This window comes from Rhea pennata, chromosome 4 (genome assembly GCF_028389875.1).
Source record: "Rhea pennata isolate bPtePen1 chromosome 4, bPtePen1.pri, whole genome shotgun sequence".
NCBI lineage: Eukaryota > Metazoa > Chordata > Aves > Rheiformes > Rheidae > Rhea > Rhea pennata.
The window spans coordinates 64,977,276-64,984,533 of record NC_084666.1 but is presented as its reverse complement, the minus strand read 5'-3'; the positions used below and the strand labels follow the sequence as shown (position 1 = coordinate 64,984,533).

Genomic DNA, 7,258 nt, shown 5'->3' with positions numbered 1-7,258 from the left:
GAGGGAGGGATAAAACCCGCGGGCGCGCTCGCGCAGGAAGGGGCGGGGCCAGGCCGGAAGCGACCGGGACAGGCCAGGGCGGGGTAAGCGGCGGTTGGCGCTCGCCTCGCGCGAGCCGTTGGCGGCAGAGCCGTTGGCGGCGGGGGGAGGGGAGGGACGGACGGCCTCCCCGCGACCGTTACTGCCGGCGGGAAGAGGCCGGCGGCCGTGGTGAGGGACGGGGGCGGGCGGGGGGTGGCCTCGCCCGCGGTGCGGCCCCGCTGGGCGCTCGGCGGCCTCGGGAGCCGCCCCGGGGGGTCCCTTGCGCGGTGCTGCCCTCAGGAGCGTTTGCCGCCGCCGCCTCCCCTCAGGGCTCCCTGACTGCGCAGCGCGGCGTCTGCCCGCGCCCCCGTGGCTGTTAGCTTTGCGCTTTCGGAGTGAGGGTTGGCGGCAGACTCGTAGTCGGGATGCTTGCTGATGAAGAGCACTGATAGCTGATGGAGGGAAAGACACCTGTAGTCTTCTTCACCTGGCAATTACGGACTTCTTCTTTTTTTTTGTGGCAGTCTTTTTTTTTTAACACTTAAAAAAAAAAAAAAAAAACTCGAATCTGGGCTTCAGTGGTTCTCTGTGTCTAATACTTAGCCTGCTTTTTCTGGACTGACAGACTGCTGAGTGAAGGTTGCAGTGCACGTTTCATGTAATCATTCCGCAAGGGGATTTTCACTCGGTGGTAGTATTTTTCTGCGGTAACTGAATTTTAGTGTGCTGCATTTCTGAAGTTTATCTTGTATTCTTTATAGCTTATGCTTTACTTTGTTGAAATATATATATATATATATATTTTACTAGTATACTTGTCTGAACTCCTGATGCTTTTCTACTTCTGGTTTGAAAATCTCCCAAGAAAATCATACAATTCTCTGGATTCACCTGAGGAGATAATGGTAGCCCTAAAGTCATCAAGCAAATTGATCCTGTGAATAGAAATAGAATTCAGAATTCTGAACTGAAGTTACCTCTCTTAAAGCACAAATGCTATTTTTCCTACTGAGTTAAATATTTGCTGGAGCAAACCATCTTTTTAAAAGACTTATGATATTGAACGTTTCTCAAACGTCGCTATCTTTATTTTAAAAACAATTTTTATTTTCCCATATAATAATCAACAAATAAATGAAGCCTTTCTCAGGAGCTAAAAAGAAGTGAAGGTTTGTGTGTGTGGTTTTTTAATTTATTTATATTTCATTTAAATTGTTTGGAAACGTTTGCTTTTAAACAAACACTTTCTGTACTACATTACTAACATGGTAGCTCAGTAAAACTAATTTAACTGCCATTTAGTTCTTGTTGAGAGAGAAGCAGAAATGGTAGGAAAAGGCATTACCGTCAGGACAATGAACGATCTGATATCCTGTAAGGTTTGTTAATGCCATGTTTTTTTTTTTTTTTTTTTTTTGTCTGTGTCTGGGTGTTTCTCAATAAGCTGTTAGTGGATTCTTGAATTGTGATTTGCACAAGGGACAACTTAAACACAGGTTAAGTCATCTGTAGGTAGAACACCCACAGAGAGATATTTTGCTTTCTTTTCTGTGCTAGACTTGTTCGGAACAAAAATAGCCTAGCTGTAGTTTTACACTGTCTTTGTAGACTGAACTTCAAAATCCACAAAGGAATCTGTTAAGGAGAATGTCGATTTTCAGGGTTGCTCTAGGTCAGACTGCCTCTGTGACTGAGCTAAAAACTCCCTTTGTGCTTCAGCTTTTTCACTTGTGTAATAGCAATTCAAGAATCACTGTCCTTACAGGGCTTTTGGGAGGCAAGTCCCAATGATGAGGCAGCATTTGTGTGTGTGTGTTTTTTTTTTTTTTTTCCTTAAAAAAATAGTAGTAGTATACCTATCATAAATTCTGATGTTATGGTGGTAATGAGGGAGCATAAATGTTTTACAGTAACTGTATAAATAAATCCAAATAAAATATTCTGCTCCTGTATTGAGTATGTTATATAATGAGTCACAGTAATTGCAGAAGCCCATTTTTGTTAAAAATGCTTCTTTTAGAAGTTTTAGGGTTAAAGGAAATATAAAAGTAATAGTGTCAGTGTTGAAAAGCTCAGTATAGAAAGTGGAGTGGTGTTTTCTGCCACTAGCCCTCTACAAGAAGGGCTGAAAAAGCCTGCATGTTGTCTTGGTCTGAAAAGTACATAACTTAAAACATCCAGTTCTCTTCCAGTTTGCTAAGAAGCTGCAAGCTTCTCTCCAAAGCAGTGAAAGAAAGCATTTAAACTGAGACAAAAGTTAAGGAAAAAAAATACTAGTTAACATCATATTAGATTAATTGCTTTTGGTAGATGGTTGCGATAAGGGAAGAAGATTCAGTGCTTCCTATAGCAGCTTCTGAGCAGATTACTGTGATCTATGCGTGAACAAGACAACAGACACCTGTAGTATCTATGCAGAGTTGAATTGTGTGCATGGATTAGGACAAACTTCAACACTTGGGCTTTTCTGACAGTGGTGACAGATGCTGTTCTTGCAGTTTAATTGTATGCAGCAAATCTTACTGCCAGGGCCAAAGCAGTGTTTCTGTAATTAACAAATGTGAATAATGAAAACTTTTATGATCTCTAAGGTATCTTTGTTGTAATATTTGAATAACAGTGCCTTTATCTTAATAATTCTAGAAACTGAAATGATTGAAGAGTAGAGGAAAATCTCTTGTTTGAATGGTTACCAGCAGTAAAAGATATTGGCCCTTTGAATGTAGTTGGTGGCTTTGCATTGGTCACTATCTGTCTGAGGCTGGAAAGAAAGTTCCCTAGATAGATGTTTGAGGTGCTGTCACTGAATTATCTTTTTTCATACCTAAAAGGTTTTTAATGCTTGTGAGAATAAGAGCAAGAGAAACCTGCTGGATTAGTCTAAATCTCCTAACTTAAAAAATGAATAACATCCCCCTCCCACAACGTTACCAAGATAGGCATATCATTTGACAGTTGCACAGACTATGAAATGTAGAAGTCAGAAATTACACTGCCCATCTTGAGGTAACTGCTTTGTGAAAAATAAAGGCAAGAGAACTTTAAATACTGCTTTCTGAAGTTGAAATTGTATTAGAGAGAGATAGGTAAAAGGTGGCTTACAAAAGATTTTCTCAACAATTGAGCTCAGGCTATTTTTCTAGTTGCTTTTTTCATGGGGTAACACCTGGAGAATTCATGAGATGCAGTGCAGCTGGAGAAAAAAGAGCAGGAGGCAAAATGGAACCTTTTAAAGGCGCTGAATATATGGAAGAAAAGGGAAGGAAGTCATCAGCTATACTTCATGCAGCTCTGGGAAAATGGGAGGAAAAAAGATCTAGATGATAAAATGATAGTGAGCTCAAACTGTGAGCTGAGGAGATGAGAGAATAAGTGTTAAATGCCTGCATTATTCTTGGGACCAAACAGGAAAAAAAAAGCATTTCTTTCCGAAGATAGCTGATTTTATAAGATAGAAACAAAAGCACTATAGCAGAATACGAGAACAAAATGAGTAATTTTTTGTGTGTAATATGAGTGAAATGATGCATATGTGGCTTTTGTGTACCTTGAAATGGTAAAGGAAGCAGGATCTGGTAGTGATTATAATAGCGTAAGAATGAAGTATCATTCTGTCAGTGAGGATAATTTTCCATGGACTAGATGTTCAAACTTCAAGCTGTTTCAAGCTATTTCAGGAGACCTCTGGGCCCAAAATGGAGTGGAAAGGAGGCTGTACTTGTAATTGCAGCTTCCTTATTTTTGATGATTGTCACCGTCTTTGGACCTTTCCAAGTGCAGACTTGGGAGACTGAGTCACAGACCTACAGCTATTTAAATCACTATACAGGCTAATCTTGTTCTGAGGAGAAGTATGCTACATGGATTAGTACCCTCAGCAGTGAAATGTTGAAAAATTGCTGTTTCAAATTGGATGAAACAAAGAAGTGAATACTTTAATGTGAGTGTTCAGAAGAGAGGTGGAGCAACCCTCAACAAATTGACAGGTGAATCTTAACCCTCATGAAATCAATAGGTAAAGTTTTTTAAAAAACTTAGGTTGATATTTAAGCCTGAGTTCTTATGATTTTAAAGATACAGATTTCAATGTGTTAGTTCAGGCTTCCTTGGAATTTAGATGCAAGTTCTTTGGCAACTGTAAAGGAGAAATGTTTCTAAACCACCATACTGGGATGAGCAAAGTAAGGAGAGAAACAGTTGGAGGGTGCAAACAGGAGCTTTGAGCCCAACATTGCTTCTTTGTTGAATAAAGCTCTTCATTTCATTCCTGGGAGGTTAGCTACGGAAATGGAAAAGTGTTATTGTCCTAAATGGACCTTAATTAACGTAATTTGTTTCACTCTACAGAATGAGTTTAATAATTCATTTAGAAATTAAACTATCTCAGCAGCAGAACAAGGAGTGCAGTTCTGAGAAATGACTTTCGTTGTAGTACTACTAATCTGAAAAGACAAAGGGACTTTCATAGGAAAGTAGTAGTAGTGTCCTCTATCAGAAGAAGCTGGGGCTATAGCTGAAAATAGTGGAATGTTATATTGCAGTTATGCCTCCATGTCAGGCATCTCAGGTACTTGCAGGATCAAGGTCTTTTAGTTGAGAGAGATCTGATTGCCTGTAGGAATCAAAATGAAAGAGTATTATGTAAATAAATGGTGAAATGACAAGTTGGTTTGAGAGAGTCTGGAAATCATCTGAGTGTGTAAGTCCTTATTTTCAGATTTAGGGCCTAGTGTTGTGGAATGATCAATGTTTAACTCGCTTTGAAGACAAAAGAAATGAGACATATCTCTCATGATGAGAGCTAGAGTTACTTCTCGCTCTGGAGCTTATTGTGCAGTAAGTATAATATGAGTTTGCATTTTTTTGTAAATTAGCAATTTACCATTGGTTTTCAGTTAGTTCAGAATTACTGACTAGAATGATTAATTGCTGTATTGCTGTATTGTTACCATTGTGTTTTAATTATAGGAGTCCTTGAAAGGAAGTTGTCATCATATTGACCATCTTCATCTTTGGCTTTCTTCTTTTTCCACTCGTGGGGAAAGTCTTATTAACTGAAACAGCTGTTTTGGCTTAAAGATGCTATGTATGAAAAAAGTCAATCTAAAAAGTTTTGAATGCTTCTTTTTTTTTTTTTTTTTTTAATGACCAAGTAATGTGGCAGCTAAACTTAACTATATTGAGCATTATGCTTACCTCTGTTGACTTGTTCCCTGGTTCTTTGTGCTTCATGGAGCCAAGTTGTACAGTTTGTGGAGAGTTACTGCAGAACTTGTCTGCCCTCATGGGATCATGAACAGATAATTACAGGCGGGTACTGGAGGACTGCCAGCAGTTAAAAGTACAGTAACTTGTGTTGTCCTTGCCAGTTTAAGTGAACGTCTCTCACAGGTCGTCTAAGCTTATTCTAAGCACCAAAACTGTGAGGAGGCTTTATCTGGGGAAAGAAAATGCAGGAAAGAGTCAAATAGGAGTTTAGTTTGAGTTGGTGCTGTGGAAGAGGTATAGCTGACAAGTAATAGGACTGGAGGGTACTAACCTGATACAGTGTATAATGCCAAGATCAGTTGAAGCTACCTAGGACTGAGCCACTGCCAAATCAAGTAGTTACTTGAGCTCCTTGTCATCTGCAGTTGCACGTTTCTGCAGTCTTCTTTACACTGGCACTTTTGCAGCTACCTGCTGAATGACATCAGTTTACTGCTCTGATTGGGGATGGGGCAGAGGAGGAACATGGCTTTTCCTTCCTACCCTTCCAAAAGTAACTTGCTTTCAATCAAATCAGCAAACTTATTTGATTTTTACTGCATGGACACTGTGCTGCTGTGTAAGTGGAATATGAGGTGTCACCATTTCTGTGATCCATCTTCTTTCTTTGTAGAAGTTCATTTAGGTTCAGAAAAATTACTTCAGCCTCTGACTTAGTTCACCATGTCAGCTGTCTCCCAGAGGTTTTCTATTCATGGCATTCAAAAGAATAAAACTTCCATGGGGATACCTTTGTTTCAGTGCAAAATCCAGAGCTCTACCTAAAATTTTTGAGGAAGATGGCTTTAAGTTAAAATGCTGTGGACTGAAGTATGTGGACTGAGTGCATGTTCCTTTTTCTGAAATTGGTGTGAGGATGTCAAGAGAATGGAATGGGTAGCTCTGGACAGTATCTTCTTAACTTGCTTCGGCAAGATTTAATGATACTGGCACGTCTGATTTGTGCAGATTCTATATGTGATAGCTGTACTATCACATATAGTGGATAAAAATAGTTGAATTTTTGAACTAGGATAAAAATAGTTGAATTTGTCTAATAGAATCTTCAAGGAGATAGCTGGATTAATAGGATGATGTTAGATGTGGTAGTTACAGGGTTAAATATAGAGCAGATCAGTAGCCAGAAAGTTATTTCCAATCAGTTGCTGTCTCTGAGACTGACTGATGGCAGCTATCATCCGTTGCTGCTGGGTAGAACTAATTCTGTTCAATTCACACACATCTAGCATAATATTGACAGTTTTCAACCTTTCCACCACCAGTTTTCAAAAGAGGATGTCTTTGTAGTCAGCAACCTGATTAAGTAGTATCTCTATTTTGGCATCTTCCAAATTTCTTATTTTAGTTGAATGAAATTTTAATGTCTGTGTAGGAGCTGTGCTTCAGAGCTTCTACTTCTGAGGCAAATGAGCAAGGGACTCCATTTATGTACCTTTTGAAAAATACTGTATGATGAAAAGGCTAATGCATTGTACAGTCCTGAATGATGAATTTGGAATACTAGTTCTGTAAGAGTAGGTGATTAACCGGTGAAAACAATAGAATAATACAGTTTGGACATAGAAATTTCATCAGAATTTATCAAACTACTTAGCAGTTCTAAACGGTATGATAATGGCAAAAAAAGCTGTTTATATAACAGTTCATAGAAAAATACTGTGCAATAAGGTCAACTAGAAAAACAAATTAAGTGGTGGTATGATTGTAAGGTGAATGTCTATTTTTGAGTGGCTAGAGTGGCCAGGAATAGAAGATGTTTTATTGTGTATACCTTACAGGTCACTATGCTGGATGGAAACAATACAAATACATACAAAGAGTACCACCGAATATTGAAAGAAGTTTTAAAGTCAAGGTAAGAATTTAAATGCTCCTAACTATGTAGTTAGGTGAGACTAGCTCTTCTTGATTAATCTATTCAACAATAATCAATACTATTACATACTGTGTCTTCCACAGAGCTATACTT

General features: G+C 39.0%; 1 protein-coding gene across 3 annotated transcripts in view; it reads left to right on the top strand.

Annotated features, from left to right (window-relative positions):
* The first annotated feature begins 53 nt into the window (after positions 1 to 53).
* The window catches only part of GSTCD (glutathione S-transferase C-terminal domain containing), an 86,668-nt gene continuing 79,463 nt past the window's right edge, over positions 54 to 7,258 (top strand). Inside the window, exons 1-2 of one of the 3 annotated variants that reach the window (XM_062574149.1) lie at positions 54 to 83; positions 7,068 to 7,144. The gene's annotated coding sequence lies outside the window, so the exon portion shown is untranslated. Of the gene's footprint in view, positions 84 to 129; positions 211 to 7,067; positions 7,145 to 7,258 lie in introns of those variants that run through there. The other 2 variants (XM_062574148.1, XM_062574147.1) reach the window with 2 other exon arrangements.